Raw genomic sequence first — 20291 nt, forward strand, 5'->3', positions numbered from 1 at the left:
GCACTGAGGACTACTGGGCTGGAAAAATAAAGCATTGTTCAGAATCAGCATCACTATGTTAGCTCATCTGCACCAATAGAAATGCCTTCCTTCCATTGATGTAATCGGTCCCCTTCCCTTTCTCATAAATGCCCATCGCCTCCGTCTCCTAATCAGTACACTATTTGGGCTTCTGCATGAATTAGTGATTCCCAAACAGCTATTCCTATCGATGTCAAATAACCCCTTGCTGCCTCTCACTTTGAAAAGCCTTTCTTAATTTTAAGTTAACATATGTTTTTAAGGACCTTTTCTATTTTTATTTTATTTTATTTTGCTAAAAATAGTGCTCTGTCCAACCAAGCTTCCTTGTGTGTGCCTTCTTCTGTCCCTTTCTGATAGCTGGGGATTTGCATGCCTGAAGTTCACACATAGTTACAAACTGTATCTCTGGGATTCATTTCTTTCCTCTTTTCTAGCTCTTTTTAGATTGAGCCATCCAGCTTCACATGATGCCTGGGCAGCCTGGTCACCCGTTTGCTAGAAAGTTGATGGCTATCTGCAACGGGCAGGGAAGGGACTCTGTGTGACAGACCACAATCTCGGAATGACCAGAGCCTTTTGCAAGGCCTGCCACCTCAGTCACTCCTAATACCATGATCATCAGCATCTCAAATTCTGGCAAGATGTCCACAAGGGCACTCTCGGGGAAGACTTGCAGTCCTCCAGTTGGGAGAGGGTGAGGCAGGGTCCATGTCTCCAATGAGTCAGCCCAACCCTTTCTCATCTGGAGACTCCCCTGGAGGGGCGGGGAGAAGCCTAGAAGGGGGATTCCTATCACAGGCAGGATGGTGAAAGAGTCTAAACTTTTAATTCTAGTGCCAACCCTTCGGTGAGGAAAATGGGCTCAGAGCAACAGGAGCCAAGGTCTGGCCTCACACCTGCATGCCCCTGCAGGGGCTGCTGCTTCCCGGAAGCCCTCCCCTGCCTCCTCTATGCACCCCTGGTCAAAAATCACTTCTAAAATAAGATCTGAAGTTTCTTTGGGTACCCACATTTCAAAGTAAAAATAACATACTTGCAGCAAAAATATATCCAGGAGGACATTTCAGTAATTTGCACTTAAAACCACAGGGTCAGTTTTCAATACCCTCCATGCAATTGGGAGAGTCTCATGACCTCCTGGTCATTCCCTCTAAACCCGGCTCTGGCTTCTGCTCCTAGAACCTGGGTCTATGTGCCTCTACCTGGCCAGGTTCCGCTTCCTTCCTCTGCTTTCCCAGATTGTGTTGTAATCACCTCTTTAATGAATGTCTTTCCCAGGAACACTACAAATACCCAGAAGTCGGGAATCGTGTCTTACTCGTTCTCCTGTCCCACGGAACCCGGGACCTAAGAGGCAGGAAGCCACTGGGGAGAGAAACTAAGGAATTTCTGATAGGCAGCCATTTACACTGTCAAGAAATCAACTTAGACTGGAACAGGGGAAGGAAGAAAAGAAAGGCAGTTTTGCAAAGTCTGCCCTTTCCATATCAGCATCTGACAGGCAGAGTTCTAGGTCGGCCCCAGGGTGAATGGCTAGACCCTGCCTACAATTTCTGGATTCAAAAGAGAAGTCAAAGGTACATCCCAACAGCCTGGCAACCGGGAGTGTCCAAGTCACTTCAGTAGCTTCAAGGCTAATATGGGCTAGGAAATTTGGAGGATACACTTAACTCTATTAAAATGTAAAAAAAAAAAAAAACCAAGCAAACAGAGAGAGAGAGAGAGAGAGAGAGAGAGAGAGAGAGAGAGAGAGAGAGAGAGATAACACCAACAAAACTTTATAAAGTAGCTAAGGGCGGATGGGCCTTCTGGCGCACCCACTACGTAGGGTTGTGTGTGTGTCATGTGCTGTCTGTACCTCCACAAACATCTACCTTGTGCTCATCCAGGGGCCACTTGAAAACAGAGCCCTGCTGGGGCCCAGCATACCTAAAGCCTTAGCCTCGTGACTCTGTAGAGCCACTCGGAAAGTCCCAAAGGGCAAGTGAATGCTGGGGCTGTTACAAAGCTTCCTCCCGAGGAAGCATCAAACTTCTGTCAGGTGTGGAGGCCTGGGAGGCTGGCATGCGGTCCCTGCCGGTGGGAGTAACTGCTTGTAACTGACAGACTTATCCAACCCCAGGATGGGTTGAACATGCCTTTGCACGTGTGCACTTTTAAACATAGACTAGCGTTGAGCTAATCGTGTAAGAATATTTTCACAGCTGATACCTAATGCTGTTTTACACGCCTGAAAGATGAGCTGCTCCGAAAGCTGAGGGTGGAGTTCTAACTAAAGGGGTATTTCCATTTAGGCACAGATGTTGCAGAAAAATGTATGTGTATTTAATTCTTATAAATCATGTTTTTAATTGTACTGGGGGGATTTCATCTTTAAAGGTGTCCTGAGATGAATCTGTGTATAGTGGAAATAATCTTTCATTCCCATTTATTTTGTAAGTTTTGGTTTTTATACTATTAAAGATATATATTATTAAATATTTCTTTTCTTTTCACTTTTTCTTTTGGCATAATTTCAGATTACACAAAAGAATGCGACAAAGAACCTTTGTGCAACTTTCTTCCTGATTATTTATTGTTTAAAAATGTAACGTTTCACACAAACTGTTCTCTTATTCTCCTGCCTCTAAGATTTAGGCTAATAGAGGCTTTCAAAAAAATATTCAATTGACTCAATATGATAATTAACATTATCAGTAGCAATTACAATAATTACCTCCTGAATACCTGGTAAGTGTCAGGCAAACCTATTCAACGTTTAACTTGGATTATCTCCTCCGCTTAACAACCTGTAAGACAGGTGCTATTATTACACCCAATTAATGGATAGGCTACTGAGGCATAGGGAGTTGGAGGATCTCGCCCAAGGTCATGAAAATAGAAATCTTGCAATCCTGAGTGCAAATGAAAGCAACCAGAATCCTGGACCCATTAATTTAAGACCCATCTTCTAAATCATGTGGAGGCCGGCTACTGTTTTTTGGCCAAATCTGGCCTACTAACTATTTTTGTATGGCCTATGAGCTGAGAAAGGTCTTTACATTGTTACTTATTTTATGTTTAATATATTTGTATTGATTTCAAAGAGGAAAGGAGAAGGGGAGATAGAAACATGAATGATGAGAGAGAATAATTGATTGGCTGCCTTGTGCACGCCCCACACTGGGGATTGAGCTTTGCAACCTGGGCATGTGACCTGGCATCAAACTATGGCATCCTGGTTCATAGGTCAATGATCAGCCACTGAGCCACCCCAGCTGGGCTGGTCTTTACATTTTTATATGATGAGAGAAAAATCAATAGGAAAATAGGATTTGATGACAAGTGAAAAAAAATCAAATGAAATTCAAATTTCGGTACTTAGAAACAAAGTTTTAGTGGAACAGAGTCACCCTCATTCATTTACATGCTTTTTTTTATGGCTGCTTTGATGCTGCGAGACAGAGTTGAATACTTGCAACAGAGACCTTCGTTTAGCCCACAAAGGCTAAAATATTTATCTTCACAGAGAAGGCTCTCTGAGCCCTGTTCCAGTGCCACTTTCCTGCTTGGAAAAGCACTAATAGTAACTGTCTCTCAAGACAGCATTAGCCCCTCCCAGGAAGCCGTCATGAAATACTTTGCAGTGGTTCTCAACTTTCTGGCCCTTTAAATACAGTTCCTCATGTTGTGACCCCAACCATATAATTATTTTCATTGCTACTTCATAACTGTAATTTTGCTAACGTTATGAATCATAATGTAAATATCTGATATGCAGGATGGTCTTAGGCGACCCCTGTGAAAGGGTCATTCAACCACCAAAGGGGTCGCGACCCACAGGTTGAGAACCGCTCCTTTAGAGGGTATCATTTTATTAATACTTTCCAAAATTTTAATTTTATTTCATTTTTGTTAATAACAAATAAACAAAAAAAATGTTAAGACATATTCCTTTTCAATACTTGCCCAAAATGTCTTTTTCATGTATTGTTATTCAAGACAATGAACCATGAGGACACTTGGTCTACATGGTATTTATGGAAGGCTAGCACTCAGCCACAACAAAAACAATGAAGCTAAGTTTTATTTTTTAAGGGATGTGGCCTTCAGCATGATGGGTGCCAATAGATTCACAAGGTTGAGTCTTGCTCCTCAAATTCTAATTAATGTGCACTCAACCCCCCCCCCCCCCCCCGGGGACCCTTTTAAAATGCTGAATCTTACCTAGTAGGTCTAGCTAGGGTGGGGCCTGCAATTCTGCCCTGGCTGCTAGAATACGAAACTGGTGGGAACTACATAATCAACCTCGAGTACAGCCAGTGCTAATGAGAGTGACCTGTAGGATGCCACTGAGTTTTCGGTACTTGACCACATATGCTCTACATGGTTAAGATATATATTTCTTATTATATGCACAAGAAAACGAAGGCTGAGAGAGAGGAAAAGATGAGATGAAGCTGAAATCTGAGCCAGCTTTGCCTGATTCTAAAGTTCAGACTCTCTCATAAAGCTTATTAGTGGTGATGCTTGGTCCTGAGTTGATCGAACGTCCTTATCAATGTTGGAATGATATCTCCGTTAATCCCATTTCAGCTAAACCGTGGCTAAGGATTCTGCAGTGGCATTCTGGCTGAAAACACCTGACTCTTCTGGGATAAAAATGTTAGGCAGAACCTCCTGATCGTCTTTACGAATCTATGATAGGATTTTAAATCCAACCAAGGAAGCCTCTGGCAAGGAAGTATCTCCTACAGATGAGAAAATCCTACTTGCAAGATAGAACTAAGACACGGAGGCAGGGAACACAGAGAGGAGAAATAGTGAACTCTTAATGTCTGAAAACAACAACAACAACAGCAGGAAAAGCATGGGCTTTAGAAACTTTTAACCTTAGTTTTTTTGTTTTTGTTTTTTTCCAGCCTCGGTCACTATTTCTTTGACCTCGGGCAAGGCATCTAACATCCCTGAACCTCATTTTCACATCTGTGAATAGGGACACAAATATCTAATTTATCAAATACTGTTAAAGGATTAGAACTGTCATATGAAAGGGTTTGGCAAGTAGTAGACCAACATAAGTGACCTCAGTAGTAATAATAATAATAATAATAATAATGGAAATAATTATTATTATTTGGAATTTCAAAATATGGCACTTTGGGATACTTATTTGTTTCCTTGTTCCTTTAAAGAAAAAGTAGCAAATTGATGACTAGTGTACTGTTTTCTTTGACCACTAACATAATGCTAAAGATAACAGAATTAATGGAAAACATTTTAAGATTGGAAAATAATTACACGTCTTTAAATGTGAAAGGTTTACTGTTACAAGTCAGAATCTGGCTTCTTTTCTAGGAATCAGAATATGGGGCCACATGGGTTTGGGTCAATGTTCCTGCCTGGTACGGCCCCTCAGGGTGATGGGGAGAAGCCACTCCTTCCTATAATTGAGACATGTCCCCCTGACTGTGTGTGTCACTTACTGGTCTCACAGCCTGCTCCTAAAGACATTTTAGGTTGCCTCTCTGCTCAGGAGGAAAACGTAGTAGTTGTGCTTTAGCTGCAATCAGTAGAGTTCAATGGAGTTTACAGATTTCTGCAAAACCCTAGATGTCCCGCCTCAATGTTTCTCTCTCATTTTTTTAGGGACAAGAGTCTCTAAGATGATCAGAGTCCAAAAACCTTCTGGAGAGCCTCCCCATGTGCCCCATCTTGTATTTCATGAACTACGATAAGACTTTATTTTTGTAGGAACTAGATGTATTTGTGGAATGGGGGCAGAGATTCATTTTGACCTCCCTTCCTGTCCCAGATTAGGTTTCTGTCACTGACTTCACTCCTCTGGTGAAAGTAGAAACGATACTTAAACTTTGAGTCTCTCTAAGAGTGATTAGATACATTCCTTTAAATATCACACACACACACACACACACACACACACACACACACACACACACATACCCTATGGGCTGAAAGCAAATAGAAAATTTCAACTAGTGAAAATTATTTTCAAAAATGACAGAGAAGTAATAGAGTTTTCATCTTTATAATACCCTATGGTGTGAAACAAACACTAGAAACATACACAGACTCATATTTTTTTCCAGGGGAAATATCAATGATATTGGGGTGTTCACGTTTTTAAAATGATATTGGGTTGCACACAATGATAAGCGTACATCAATTAACCTTCGCATCAGATTTAAATGCATAACCCATTAACTGACTTAATCTCTCAAAAAAATAACAGCCTTTGGCATTATTCTTTGAATAATCCTTGTTTAGTTTCCATAATGGTATACAGTTTAATGAAAAACTCATTAGAATGTAGCATACAGCGAAATTAATACTGGCTGATTCTTTGGGTGTAAATAGCAAATGCCGATGCTGGGTTCCATTTTTCACTGGCTTTATTAATTTTTCATAAACCAATATTCGACTGTAATGGGTTGTAACAGTTGCATAGTAGTTCTGGAAATGCATTAACTGTCATCAATGTAACCTAAGGAGGTTTTGCCACTTGCTTGTTGATTCTTCAACACTATGTTTTAAAAAGCTAACAGGAGAGCTTTATTGTATGCTTGGGGAATGAGTATCTACATCTAATTACCATACAGGGTGTTAAATAATATTTGGCCAATTTGTCTATTTACACAACAACTCAATCTTGGGCCAATAATAGTGAACTATACATTTTGAAAAGAACTCTGAAAGTGAGAAGCAACAACAACAACAACAACAAAAACCCCACAAACCTTTAAAACAAAATAGTAATAGAATGGCAACACCAGTTAAAATATAAAGAAAAAAAAATCACCTCATTTTTAAAAAAAATCTCTGGGAATTCACTTTCCTAGGAAAAGATTTAGATAGAACCAGGAAACAAATAATTATGATAGTCTTGGGGTTGGACAGCAGCCCAGTCATCCTGGGGTCTGTGAAGATGCCAATCTCTGGAACTGGTGAGCAGTTACTTTTTCCAGCCCTCAGGGCCTGACCTACCTGTTAGGAATCTGTTCTCAGGATAAGACTATTATTTGCTTCAAAGGTACATTTGGGTGCTACCTCATACCAAGTGTTTTGCTTGTTTATTTTCTTATGTTTTTATCAGAGCTTTCAATGGTTGCCTGAGACTCAAAGGATAAATTCTAGAACCCAGATTCCTGTGTATGACATCATCAGGTCTTCTGCAGTTTTTCTCTAGAGCAGTGGTTCTCAACCTTCCTAAGGCTGCGACCCTTTAATACAGTTCCTCATGCTGTGGTGACCCCCAATTTCATTGTTACAAATTGAACATAATTAAAGCATAGTGATGAATCACAAAAACAATATGTAATTATATGTGTTTTCCGATTGTCTTAAGCGACCCCTGTGAAAGGGTCGTTCCACCCCCAAAAGGGGTCGTGACCCACAGGTTGAGAACCCCTGCTCTAGAAGGTCCTCTCTGATCTCAGCAGATCAGTCCTTCTTAGCCTTTGGGGTAAACCTGATTTTGCCTCAGAAATGTATACCTCAGGTGAAAGTCAAGTAAGTACCTGTATTTGTTTTTATTTGTTTGTTTGTTTAACATTTCTCAGTGGATTCTGTAGATAAAAGTTGAGAAATTCCTGTAGGCTCTACCAACCCCTCTTTACTTACCTCTACAACAAGCATGTCAGACTCGTGGCCCACAATGAATATTTTTGCGGCCCAGCCAATATCACGCTATGTAAGAAACGTTTTAATAAAAATATTTCATAACTTAATTTTTACAATATCCTGTCATACATATTATTAATAACAAACTACAATGTTCGCTAATGACTGATGACTATAATCATGTTGCATTCATTTCCCTTACACACCTTACGCACAGGCGCACCATTTCTCTCCACTAATACTAGCAGCGGATATTTAGCAGCCGATTGCCACGTCATTATTCTTGTACTGACTTGTTTGGTGAGCACAACAGGAAAGATTTCGCTTTCAGAGAACAAGAAAAATAGGTTTATTTGCTTGCGCTTATTAATTTTTGCAGTTATTCAGTGTCTGATAAGTTAATGTTCAAGAAAAAATATTAATTTTTATTAAAATGTTCTATTATTTTATGTTAACGGTTACTCCTTTATTTCAGCCCTTTGTATTCAGCATGTCTCTATCGAAATAAACCTACATTTCTGTGAAAATTGAAGCTTTTGGTTTTTTTGTGGCCCATATTCACTTAAATCTTAGCCTTTGAGTTTGACATGCTTGCTCTACAATGACCTTACCCTGCTAACTCTTACTTATCCTTAAAATCCCTATTTGTGCCACCCCTCTGACTGCTAACGCAAGGGGTTGTTCTCTTTCAGTATCATCGTTTGTGACATACTGAGCTGTTTTCCTTGTCTGCATCTTTGACTGCCCTGCCGAATTCTGGGGGGAAGGACTCCCCCCTCCCCGCCCCAGTGCCCATCACAGTGCCTGGCACTTCTCAGGCCCTCGATGCTGTACCGGGTGCTAAAGGATGAACTGATACAAGCCAGTGACATGTGTTACTTTACACATGGCATGTCTCTTTGGCTCTTCCTTGGCGAATATCACACAACTGAGTGACAACCAGCGAACCTCAGGGCTTTCTGCAGTGTGTAACTGCTAAACCAGTGCAACGCTAAAGACAACAACAACATTCCCCCAGGCGAGAGCTAGTGGCTTGGTGTTTATTAAATCTGGACTTCCCAAGCCAGGGTCAGCAGAGTGGGGTTGTGGCTTCCACATTGTTACACAGCTGGGGTAACAAATAGCACCCAAATAGATGACTAGTTCGTGACCCATGAAAGTGATATGAAATGTAAATGTCGGTGTCCTTAAATAAAGCCTCCTCAGAGCACAGGCACGCCCATTCGTTAGGTATTGTCTGTGGCTCCCTTGTACACACTGGCAGAGTTGAGTCATGACAGAGACCAAATGGCACGCAAAACACAAAATATTGACTAGCTGGCCCTCTACTGAAGAAATGTGCTGACTCGGCTCTGAACGAAAAGCCACAGGTTCTATTTTTCTATTAGGTACATTCAGCTTGATCTTTTCTTCTATAATCAACCAACATGGTGGTACATCTTGTCTTACATCATCATCATTACACCAACCACTATTATCATTATCACCATTGTTATGTATTGTCGTCTTTTCATCTTCAATTTCTTTTTCTGTAGTGCACGAAAGGGTTAACTCTGCAGGGTTGCTCGAACCCCGTATATTCCCTCCAAAGCTTTGCTTTGGGTACTGACCCTGAGTCACCTCCTGCCATGTATCACCTGATAGGCCTGTGTTTGGATGCCTGAGCCCTTGGGCCACACAGTCCCAGTCTGATAAAACAGTTAAGGTAGCAATTTGCTCTAACTTTTGCTCTGGGGGCTAAGTTTTGAGTAGTTGAGCTCAGTCATATGGATGCTTCATGTCTCTGTCACTGACTCCCAATAAAAACCCTGGGCACCGAATCTCAGGTGAGCTTCTTTGACTGACAATACTTTGCAGGGGTTGTCACACATCATTGCTGGGAAATCAAGTCCCTCCCTGAGACTCCACAGGGAGAGCTCCTGACTAGTCTTCTGACCTTCACCCCGTGTACTCTTTCCCTTTGCTGATCTTTAATCTGAATCCTCCTACTAAAATACAAAGGTGAGTATCACCACCTTTCTGAGTCCTGTGAGTCCTTCTAGCCCATCACAGAGTGTGGTCTTGGGGACCCCCAACACAGGTCAGAAGTACATAATCAAACATTATGCTTTTCTCTTCTGGAGTCAAAAATCACAAGTAAGAAACATTTGGGCGAAAGTCTCTTTAAATTCTTTGATTGCTTTTGAGAACTACAGCTGTCATACATCTTTAGCCATAGCAAGTGGTAGAGCCCAAGAGTTATTAAGATATTCAGTGAATAGGTGCCATCTTTAGCAATGTCCCTCTATCAGGACAGGATTTCTCAACCTTAGCACTGTCAACATGTAGGGCCAGATCATTCTGTGTGGTGGGGGGCTGTCCTGTGCACTGTAGGATGTTTTGCAGCATCCCTGGCCTCCACCCACTAGATGTCAGTAGTGAACACCCATGCTCCCAGGAATGACAATGACAAATGTCTCCAGATATTCTCCAGCTCCTTCGGTGGGGTGGAGAGGTGGGGGGTCACTCCCAGTTCAAAACCATTGACCCAGGATATTGGATTAATTAAAGCATTTGTAGGGGGTAAGTTGTTTTAGTAAAACGGAATGCACTTGAGATTCACAAAGATATAGGTTTGGAAGACGTCCAGCTCTTTAGCTTTGGAAGTCAGCAACCTTGGACAACTTGACTAGATTTCCTAATATATTTGCAACACAAAGATAATGACACTCACCTTGCCAGGTTGTGATGTATGTAAAAATCCCAGTGTGGAGCTTGGCATGTGTGTGTGTGATATTAAATGAAAAGATGCTTTTATTAGTTATTATATTCCAGGGCCTGATGCATAGAAGACATGGGGGGAGGAAGGGGGGGGCGAGGAGGCAGGCATGCCTTCCTCTCCTCCTACAGTGGAAACTGTTAAACAAGGTGAAGAAAAACATGGGCTTTGAGGTTAGAAAAAAGACCTTTCTGTAATAAACAGTTTTTTTTTTTCTTTTTAAATACTAGTTCTGTGATTTAGGGAATGAGATAACTGTCCAGGAAGCCTTGGTTTCACCATTTCTATAATAATGTTAATGCTATAACATTCTTAGGAGGACTGGAGGAGATACAAAGTGTTTAACACAATGCCAGGCATAGAATAAGTGCCCCAAATTGATTTATGTTGCTGAGATTTTGAGTTATTCAGTGTATTGATGATGCAGCCTGAAACTCTCCCTATGAAATTTATCCAGAGCCAGGTGTTCAAACCTCATCTTTCTCCCACAGCCTAGATGTGGGGCTCCGACAGGGACTGTCCTGCACCTCCCTGCTTTGGGGGAGCACTCCTGGATAGACTTTCATACAATAGAAGGGACACTCATTTATTTAGGAAATGGAGTATTTAGTTCTGATCCAAAAACCCCACAGGCTCCATCACAGCTGAGCTGCATTACCTCTGTGGGACAGGGAAGGACACAGATAAGAATTAAGGCCAAATGTGGGTAGGGATGGGATGAAATATGCTGAGACAGATGGGGGAAGAGAGGAGAGAAGGAAAGTGAATTGCAACCAAAAGAGGAGGCAAAGCCAAAGAGATGCCCGAGATACATTCTTTGACGGGGAACAATGCCAGGCTGATAGTTCTTTGCCTCTGGGACTTAAATCCGCACCCTTCTGTTCCAGTTCACTGAACGGCACTGCGTTGAATCTGGCAGATGTGCAAATTATGCAGACCCTCCCAGAGCCGAAGGTTATGGTTCACAAGGAATGGCTCCTTACTGCCATGGCTGCGTGTCTGGATGTGTCTGATCCTCTGGGTGGACATGGAAAATGTTAAAGCCATGAGGGGTGCCTGGCTATTAGCTGCTGTGAGGGGTTCGGAGTGGAAGCAATCTGGCAGATGTGCAAATTATGCAGACCCTCTCAGAGCCAAAGGTTATGGTTCACAAGGAATGGTTCCTTACTGCCATGGCTGCGTGTCTGGATGTGTCTGATCCTCTGGGTGGACGTGGAAAATGTTAAAGCCATGAGGGGTGCCTGGCTATTAGCTGCTGTGAGGGGTTCGGAGTGGAAGCAATCTGGCAGATGTGCAAATCATGCAGACCCTCTCAGAGCCGAAGGTTATGGTTCACAAGGAATGGTTCCTTACTGCCATGGCTGCGTGTCTGGATGTGTCTGATCCTCTGGGTGGACATGGAAAATGTTAAAGCCATGAGGGGTGCCTGGCTATTAGCTGCTGTGAGGGGTTCGGAGTGGAAGCAATCTGGCAGATGTGCAAATCATGCAGACCCTCTCAGAGCCAAAGGTTATGGTTCACAAGGAATGGTTCCTTACTGCCATGGCTGCGTGTCTGGATGTGTCTGATCCTCTGGGTGGACATGGAAAATGTTAAAGCCATGAGGGGTGCCTGGCTATTAGCTGCTGTGAGGGGTTCGGAGTGGAAGCAATCTGGCAGATGTGCAAATCATGCAGACCCTCTCAGAGCCGAAGGTTATGGTTCACAAGGAATGGTTCCTTACTGCCATGGCTGCGTGTCTGGATGTGTCTGATCCTCTGGGTGGACATGGAAAATGTTAAAGCCATGAGGGGTGCCTGGCTATTAGCTGCTGTGAGGGGTTCGGAGTGGAAGCAATCTGGCAGATGTGCAAATTATGCAGACCCTCTCAGAGCCAAAGGTTATGGTTCACAAGGAATGGTTCCTTACTGCCATGGCTGCGTGTCTGGATGTGTCTGATCCTCTGGGTGGACGTGGAAAATGTTAAAGCCATGAGGGGTGCCTGGCTATTAGCTGCTGTGAGGGGTTCGGAGTGGAAGCAATCTGGCAGATGTGCAAATTATGCAGACCCTCTCAGAGCCGAAGGTTATGGTTCACAAGGAATGGTTCCTTACTGCCATGGCTGCGTGTCTGGATGTGTCTGATCCTCTGGGTGGACGTGGAAAATGTTAAAGCCATGAGGGGTGCCTGGCTATTAGCTGCTGTGAGGGGTTCGGAGTGGAAGCAATCTGGCAGATGTGCAAATCATGCAGACCCTCTCAGAGCCGAAGGTTATGGTTCACAAGGAATGGTTCCTTACTGCCATGGCTGCGTGTCTGGATGTGTCTGATCCTCTGGGTGGACGTGGAAAATGTTAAAGCCATGAGGGGTGCCTGGCTATTAGCTGCTGTGAGGGGTTCGGAGTGGAAGCAATCTGGCAGATGTGCAAATCATGCAGACCCTCTCAGAGCCGAAGGTTATGGTTCACAAGGAATGGTTCCTTACTGCCATGGCTGCGTGTCTGGATGTGTCTGATCCTCTGGCTGGACATGGAAAATGTTAAAGCCATGAGGGGTGCCTGGCTATTAGCTGCTGTGAGGGGTTCGGAGTGGAAGCAATCTGGCAGATGTGCAAATCATGCAGACCCTCTCAGAGCCGAAGGTTATGGTTCACAAGGAATGGTTCCTTACTGCCATGGCTGCGTGTCTGGATGTGTCTGATCCTCTGGGTGGACATGGAAAATGTTAAAGCCATGAGGGGTGCCTGGCTATTAGCTGCTGTGAGGGGTTCGGAGTGGAAGCAATCTGGCAGATGTGCAAATCATGCAGACCCTCTCAGAGCCGAAGGTTATGGTTCACAAGGAATGGTTCCTTATTGCCATGGCTGCATGTCTGGATGTGTCTGATCCTCTGGGTGGACATGGAAAATGTTAAAGCCATGAGGGGTGCCTGGCTATTAGCTGCTGTGAGGGGTTCGGAGTGGAAGCAATCTGGCAGATGTGCAAATTATGCAGACCCTCTCAGAGCCGAAGGTTATGGTTCACAAGGAATGGTTCCTTACTGCCATGGCTGCGTGTCTGGATGTGTCTGATCCTCTGGGTGGACATGGAAAATGTTAAAGCCATGAGGGGTGCCTGGCTATTAGCTGCTGTGAGGGGTTCGGAGTGGAAGCAATCTGGCAGATGTGCAAATCATGCAGACCCTCTCAGAGCCGAAGGTTATGGTTCACAAGGAATGGTTCCTTACTGCCATGGCTGCGTGTCTGGATGTGTCTGATCCTCTGGGTGGACATGGAAAATGTTAAAGCCATGAGGGGTGCCTGGCTATTAGCTGCTGTGAGGGGTTCGGAGTGGAAGCAATCTGGCAGATGTGCAAATTATGCAGACCCTCTCAGAGCCGAAGGTTATGGTTCACAAGGAATGGTTCCTTACTGCCATGGCTGCGTGTCTGGATGTGTCTGATCCTCTGGGTGGACATGGAAAATGTTAAAGCCATGAGGGGTGCCTGGCTATTAGCTGCTGTGAGGGGTTCGGAGTGGAAGCAATCTGGCAGATGTGCAAATTATGCAGACCCTCTCAGAGCCGAAGGTTATGGTTCACAAGGCAAGGATGGTTCCTTACTGCCATGGCTGCGTGTCCTGGATGTGTCTGATCCCTGGGTGGATCGGGAAAATGTTAAAGCCATGAGGGGTGCCTGGCTATTAGCTGCTGTGAGGGGTTCGGAGTGGAAGCAATCTGGCAGATGTGCAAATTATGCAGACCCTCTCAGAGCCGAAGGTTATGGTTCACAAGGAATGGGTCCTTACTGCCATGGCTGCGTGTCTGGATGTGTCTGATCCTCTGGGTGGACATGGAAAATGTTAAAGCCATGAGGGGTGCCTGGCTATTAGCTGCTGTGGAGGGGTTCGGGTGGAAGCAATCTGGCAGATGTGCAAATCATGCAGACCCTCTCAGAGCCGAAGGTTATGGTTCACAAGGAATGGTTCCTTACTGCCATGGCTGCGTGTCTGGATGTGTCTGATCCTCTGGGTGGACGTGGAAAATGTTAAAGCCATGAGGGGTGCCTGGCTATTAGCTGCTGTGAGGGGTTCGGAGTGGAAGCAATCTGGCAGATGTGCAAATTATGCAGACCCTCTCAGAGCCGAAGGTTATGGTTCTCAAGGAATGGTTCCTTACTGCCATGGCTGCGTGTCTGGATGTGTCTGATCCTCTGGGTGGACATGGAAAATGTTAAAGCCATGAGGGGTGCCTGGCTATTAGCTGCTGTGAGGGGTTCGGAGTGGAAGCAATCTGGCAGATGTGCAAATTATGCAGACCCTCTCAGAGCCGAAGGTTATGGTTCTCAAGGAATGGTTCCTTACTGCCATGGCTGCGTGTCTGGATGTGTCTGATCCTCTGGGTGGACATGGAAAATGTTAAAGCCATGAGGGGTGCCTGGCTATTAGCTGCTGTGAGGGGTTCGGAGTGCAAGCAGGTACCTTCCAACCCCACACTCCACTCTCTCAGGATGCTCAGGTCACCCCAGGCAGGGCATGCTTTGTCCCCAGGATTTTGGCAGATCATCCTGAGCCCAGCCATAGATCTGGGCCTGGGACCAATAAAAGAAAAGCAGCTTGGGTCAGGGGCTACAGTTATCACAGGTTCTGGATAATCTTACTTTTTTCAGATGCTATTACATCCAAATGGCAAAGCACGAATGGGGGGGAAAAGCCCATTTAAAAGTGTGGCTACAGGTCATTCTCATAACTGTAATGGACTCAATCAAGTGACGGGGGGAGTGGGGACGAAACTGGGAGGGAGACCTTCATCTACCTTCTTTTGACACCAAAGCCCATTGAAAACCAATATTGTTATACAGGTAATCCCAGGTCAAATACAGCTGCCCTTTCAAGATAAGCAATCACAGAGTGCTACATCCATCTTCTTCATTTTTAAAATTTATATTGAGATCCCAATCCACTTTCCCATCACCTCGCCTGGTACCCAGTTCCGTGTCCATGGCCAGGCTTGTACCGACGTGGGCATGATCGTGGTGATTTCAGTGATCACACTTACATTTTTATTTTACTTTAGTGCCTGTAAAGTTATTTTACACTCATTATATTATCAAATCCGACCTATAACCCCAGGATAACCTAATTTTAAGACCTGACCACCTTTCAAATATGACATTGCAGCCAGGTATGCCCTTCTTTAAGTACCTGTTATTGTTTTGTCCCTTGGAATCAGAAATTTTTATTTTCAGGAGGAGTATACATTCAGGACCCCCTCTTCCCTCACCCCCCCCCAAAAAAAAATACAAAACCTGCTCATAGTAATAGTCTCACTAAGACAATTTTTCATTGTCATCTTCAAGGCTTTTGAGTAATTTACTCTGTATCTTTCTACTATGGACTTGAATTGTGTGTTTCTTTTCATCAGGACCGAACTATATCTTAGATTTGCATTGCACTGAAAGGTCCTTTCCTTCCCTTATTGATCGCGACTTGTGGAGTAATTGAACTGGAGTCCAATTTTCCTTTGCAAGCGGGGTGCTCTCCATCCCTGGAAGTGAGTTATGCGTGTTCAAGTGGTGCATCTTATGAATCTTGTTAAGCTTTGCCGCCTTAGAGCCCCACTGATGGAATATTTAATCACAGAAATGAGTTGGCAGATATGATATACAGTGCGGTTAAGCTTTGCAGCGATCTTAGCGGCAATTGAGAAACAGATGACTTTGCCATTTGTCAGTACCATGTTGACATCTTCGCATAACCTTCTGTTATTTATTTTGATTTTGTTGTACTTATTTATGAAGATTAAAGGTGCTTTCGATCAACAGTTTCGTGGGCTCGATATCATGATTATCTCTCAAAGACACCACTTTTTAAAAACCTTTTTTATTAGCAAGCAAAGGGAATCTCTCACCCAGACGGGAAAACTGTAAGAATCCCCTCTGAGCCTTCCTCCTTGAGATTCTTAGAAACACTATTCTAATTACACTAAGTAAGTTGAGGCATGCTCCTGGGAACAGACATTTGTAGATACTGTTCTTCTATGTGGGGTCTTCCGTTGTCCTTAAACTCTAAAACGGAATGGACATAGAGACAGGCTAAAGTCTTGGAGACCCATCTGGACTTTTTATTTTATTTTATTGACTTATCAACCTTTTGTCTTGAGAATAAGCCTCAAGAAGTCTGAAGATGATGATACATATGGAAAACTAATCAATGCTGCTTAGTATAACAGGGAAATACCACTTTGTCTTCGGAGAAGATTCATACAGGGTCGTGGGATTAAGCTGATTTATGTCTACCTGCTCTGGGGGCCGAGTCGTGTGAGTGTTTAAGAGTTCGTCCAGGACTGAGAGCTCAGAAGAACCGCCGAAATGAAAGACCTTCCTGCACAGCTTTCTGAATGCCTCCCTTGGACTGTGTCGGCGAGGGAGGGCGCATGTCATAATTTATCAAAGCAAATTAATACAAAGCTAGTAATTAAAGATCCTCATTAAGAGGTTCAACGGCTCTCCCCACCCCCACCCTGCGTTAGCAATAAAAACGCACTCAGGGCGCCAGGAGGTTATACAGGGAAATCAATACCCTGCCATTTTATAATTAAAAGAGAAAATAAATGTTAGGGAAAAGTCCACTAAATTAGGAAAATTACCTTTAGGAGAGATTGAAAATATCGATTTTAATTTACAAAATATGTGAACTTTTCATGCCCCATTCGGAGAGACAATTGGAGGCTGGGCTGTTAATTCTGCATAAGCTTCAGAAAATCAATAATTATACTATGGAATATTATGATATGTGTCATTAACACAGCATCTTATACAGAGAAATGACTAATAAGTCTGGCTTTCTATCTCAGGCAGACACAGGGCTGGCCCACTAAACATCCCTAGCAAATCAATGACAGGGTCTTCATTGCAGCTTTGAGGCATATTCAAAATTGCAAGATAAATGCAGGCTATTTTTATACTTGGGGAAATTTAAAATGCCCCCCGAAATTCTTAGTCATGGGTATTTAAATGGGTGACCTTAGTAATTATACCTGGTTATGGAAATGAATATATTTCATACCTATATTTTTATATATACAGGAGTGAGCAAAAAGTACATTTATTCCTGTATTATCATTTATTAAACATTGTCTTGTTTATTTATATTATAACTAAACCTACTTTTGCCCACCCCTGTATGCATTCCATAGATACAGGTGCCTGAAACTTTAGATTTAAGCTGGCAGGAGTCTCAGTGTTTTTTAAAAATATTTCCAAGGGATAGTTTTGGAGTGTTGAATTTGCAACAGTATTTCCCCACATTTCTGACTACCACAAGCTCTGTCTACCTACAGACACAGATATACAGGCAAAAAGGGAAAAGCTTCTGATTAAGCAGAGGCTCGATACTGTCCACTCAAACCACAAATGTTCAGATTTCCCAAGCGTCACTGACTTATCTGTGGCCCCTGTTTTTAAGGTTTAAGGTGTTTGGAACAAGTCATAGAAATCGTTATGTGGTTGGTCAGACTCCTTCAAGCTTCCCCTGACACAACTGGATGACATGTCTGAATATGGTGGCAGATGGTGGTGGAAATAATCCAAAATCATTATCTTATTTCTCTTCTTAATTTGGACACAGATCAGGAATCTCTGCTACCATAGGGCACAGTCAGTAAGAATGACTTCTAATATTCATAAAAAAGAAAGAAGCAGCATACCTGGTTGTAAAGCACATAGCCTCTTGCTTTCAAATTCTAGCCGGCTTCCTACCAGCTGTGACATCTTAGTCCCATGATGCTAACTCCTTGAACCTTAGTCCCCTCATTTGGAAAATTGCCACAAGAATTTTAACACATTAATTTAGGTATAGGGTGTGTAACAGTATCTGAGCATAGAAAAAACTCGGCCCGTATTTACCCGTATGAGAACGTATTCTTTCTCTATATAGCCCAGTGATTTAACTACCAAGGGTGGGCCCAGGACTAATCTGAATCACTGTTCTAATGTTCTAAAAGTTACACAGATTAATTTGCTCTCGAATGTATGCCGTAGTCTACATCGTTTATTCTGTCTTATTGTCCACTTAAAAAACCACATCTTTGCATATGGGTTTGACAAAGATATTTGGTGTTTTCCTGGTTGCCAGAAAAAAAATGACCAACTACTTTGCATGGGACCAGAAAAATGCACTCTCTTCTCTCTACTACAAGGCATGCGCATACCCTACCTCTTCGGCAGATGACATCTTGCTCCTTGTTCTTGACCCATAACTTGGGGACAAAGCATGCAGGTAGGCGAGTGCGCATGCACCCACCACACACAGAATCTGCCCCCTCTTTACTTCCGCTGCTCCACGGCACTGGGCAGCGTCTTCGGGTGCACAGAAGTGCTGTCTTAAGGTCTCCTTGTGCCCTTGGGCCAATTTCATTTATTTGCCATTTTGGACAAGGATGTACTCCAGCAATATCTATTTCCCCCGAACAGACTGCCTTACTTCTGGTCCCAAAAATTAACTTCCGCCAAATGGACATGCTGAGAACGGAAGGACTAGTCCTCTCATGAGATAAGAAGACACTCTCTTAGTTTAGTGGTATACTCACAGTTCAGCATCGTCAGCCCTCTGCTAACTTTCACTTATGGCAACAAGGTGGAATAGTAACTTGTTCCTATTTACCCAATGTTTACATGGTTCCAGCTCTGCACCAAACACTCTTCATATATTAATCCACGTAATTCTTGTAAATACCTGTGTGTTTGTTACTATTATCATCTCCCATTTAACAGATGAAGACACTGAGGCACAGAGAGGTTAAGTAACTTGCCTAGGGTCACACAGCTTGCCAAAAGAGGGGCCAGAATTTGAACTCAGGCTGTTTTGAGTGCAGTGTCCATGTTGCTCACTCTGCTAGGTGTCCTGTTAGCATATGGGTTCCACCATATGGTCACGGGAAGCCTTATGGCTATCTCGCTCCTCCCTCATAAGCATCAACACTGCTACTCCACAGTCATAGAGTCCCTTGACTTATCCCAGGCTTGTGGCAAAATCCAAACAACTGCAGACGTTGTCTATCTAAAATCCAGAACACATATTGGACCTTCCCAGATTTACCTTCTAAAAAAAATCAAATTGGTTATTAAACCAAAGTAGCTAAGTTTCCCATGCTCCCTTGTTATTCACTAAGGTGGATGCTTAGTATCATGACGGTGACTGCAGTGAGGCATCCCAGAAAAAACAAAGCAGGGGGAATGACTTACCATCAAGAACTCACTAAGTAAATGGGCAGACCAAGTGGTCATTGCTTTCTCCTTATTAAAAAGTAAGGGTCACATCAAAGAAAGACCTCTTTTCAATACCCATGGGGCAAATCTCCTCAGTCCCCAGGTGTTAAATGCAGCCTTGTTAATGAGCCAGGACACAACAGGCAGAAGTGACAGGCCAAGGCAAGCAAAATCTCAGCCACTGTTGTTCTGGGCTACTCTCTCTCTCTGAATTTGATGGTCAAGTTTTCTACTACAGTGTCTTTCCAAGTTGAGAGATAGTTGCAGGGAAGGCAGGGAAGGGGGAAGAGAGATACACCCATGATGGCAAAGCAGAGAGCACTGGAATTACTAAAGAAAATTGATCAATGGAGAAAGAAAGACAACTTAGTTCTTTCCAGTTTTCTCAATAGTCCTTCTCTTGGCAATTCCAACTCATTGCCACACTATTGGAATAACTAATTCAATTCTCTGCTTTGCCAGGGGAAAAGAAACGCGACCCCAAACGGAAATGTATGGCTAAAAGAACACATCCAGGCACTGACCAAAAATGGGCGTGAACATTTGCTCAATATGCATCTGCATAAAGTATCCACACTTTTTTTTAAGGCAAAACCAATGGGAAATGTCATAAGGAGCAGTGACTCCAGGCTTGCTCCACAGGGAACTGACATAATCCCCCTTGATTT

General features: G+C 43.3%; 1 protein-coding gene across 8 annotated transcripts in view; it reads right to left on the reverse strand.

The window, feature by feature from the left end:
* RBFOX1 (RNA binding fox-1 homolog 1) overlaps positions 1–20291 on the reverse strand; it is a 2058026-nt gene that overhangs the window by 89443 nt on the left and 1948292 nt on the right. The gene's annotated exons all lie outside the window — the stretch shown is intronic.

This window comes from Myotis myotis, unplaced genomic scaffold, assembly GCF_014108235.1.
Source record: "Myotis myotis isolate mMyoMyo1 unplaced genomic scaffold, mMyoMyo1.p scaffold_m19_p_5, whole genome shotgun sequence".
Classification (NCBI taxonomy): domain Eukaryota; kingdom Metazoa; phylum Chordata; class Mammalia; order Chiroptera; family Vespertilionidae; genus Myotis; species Myotis myotis.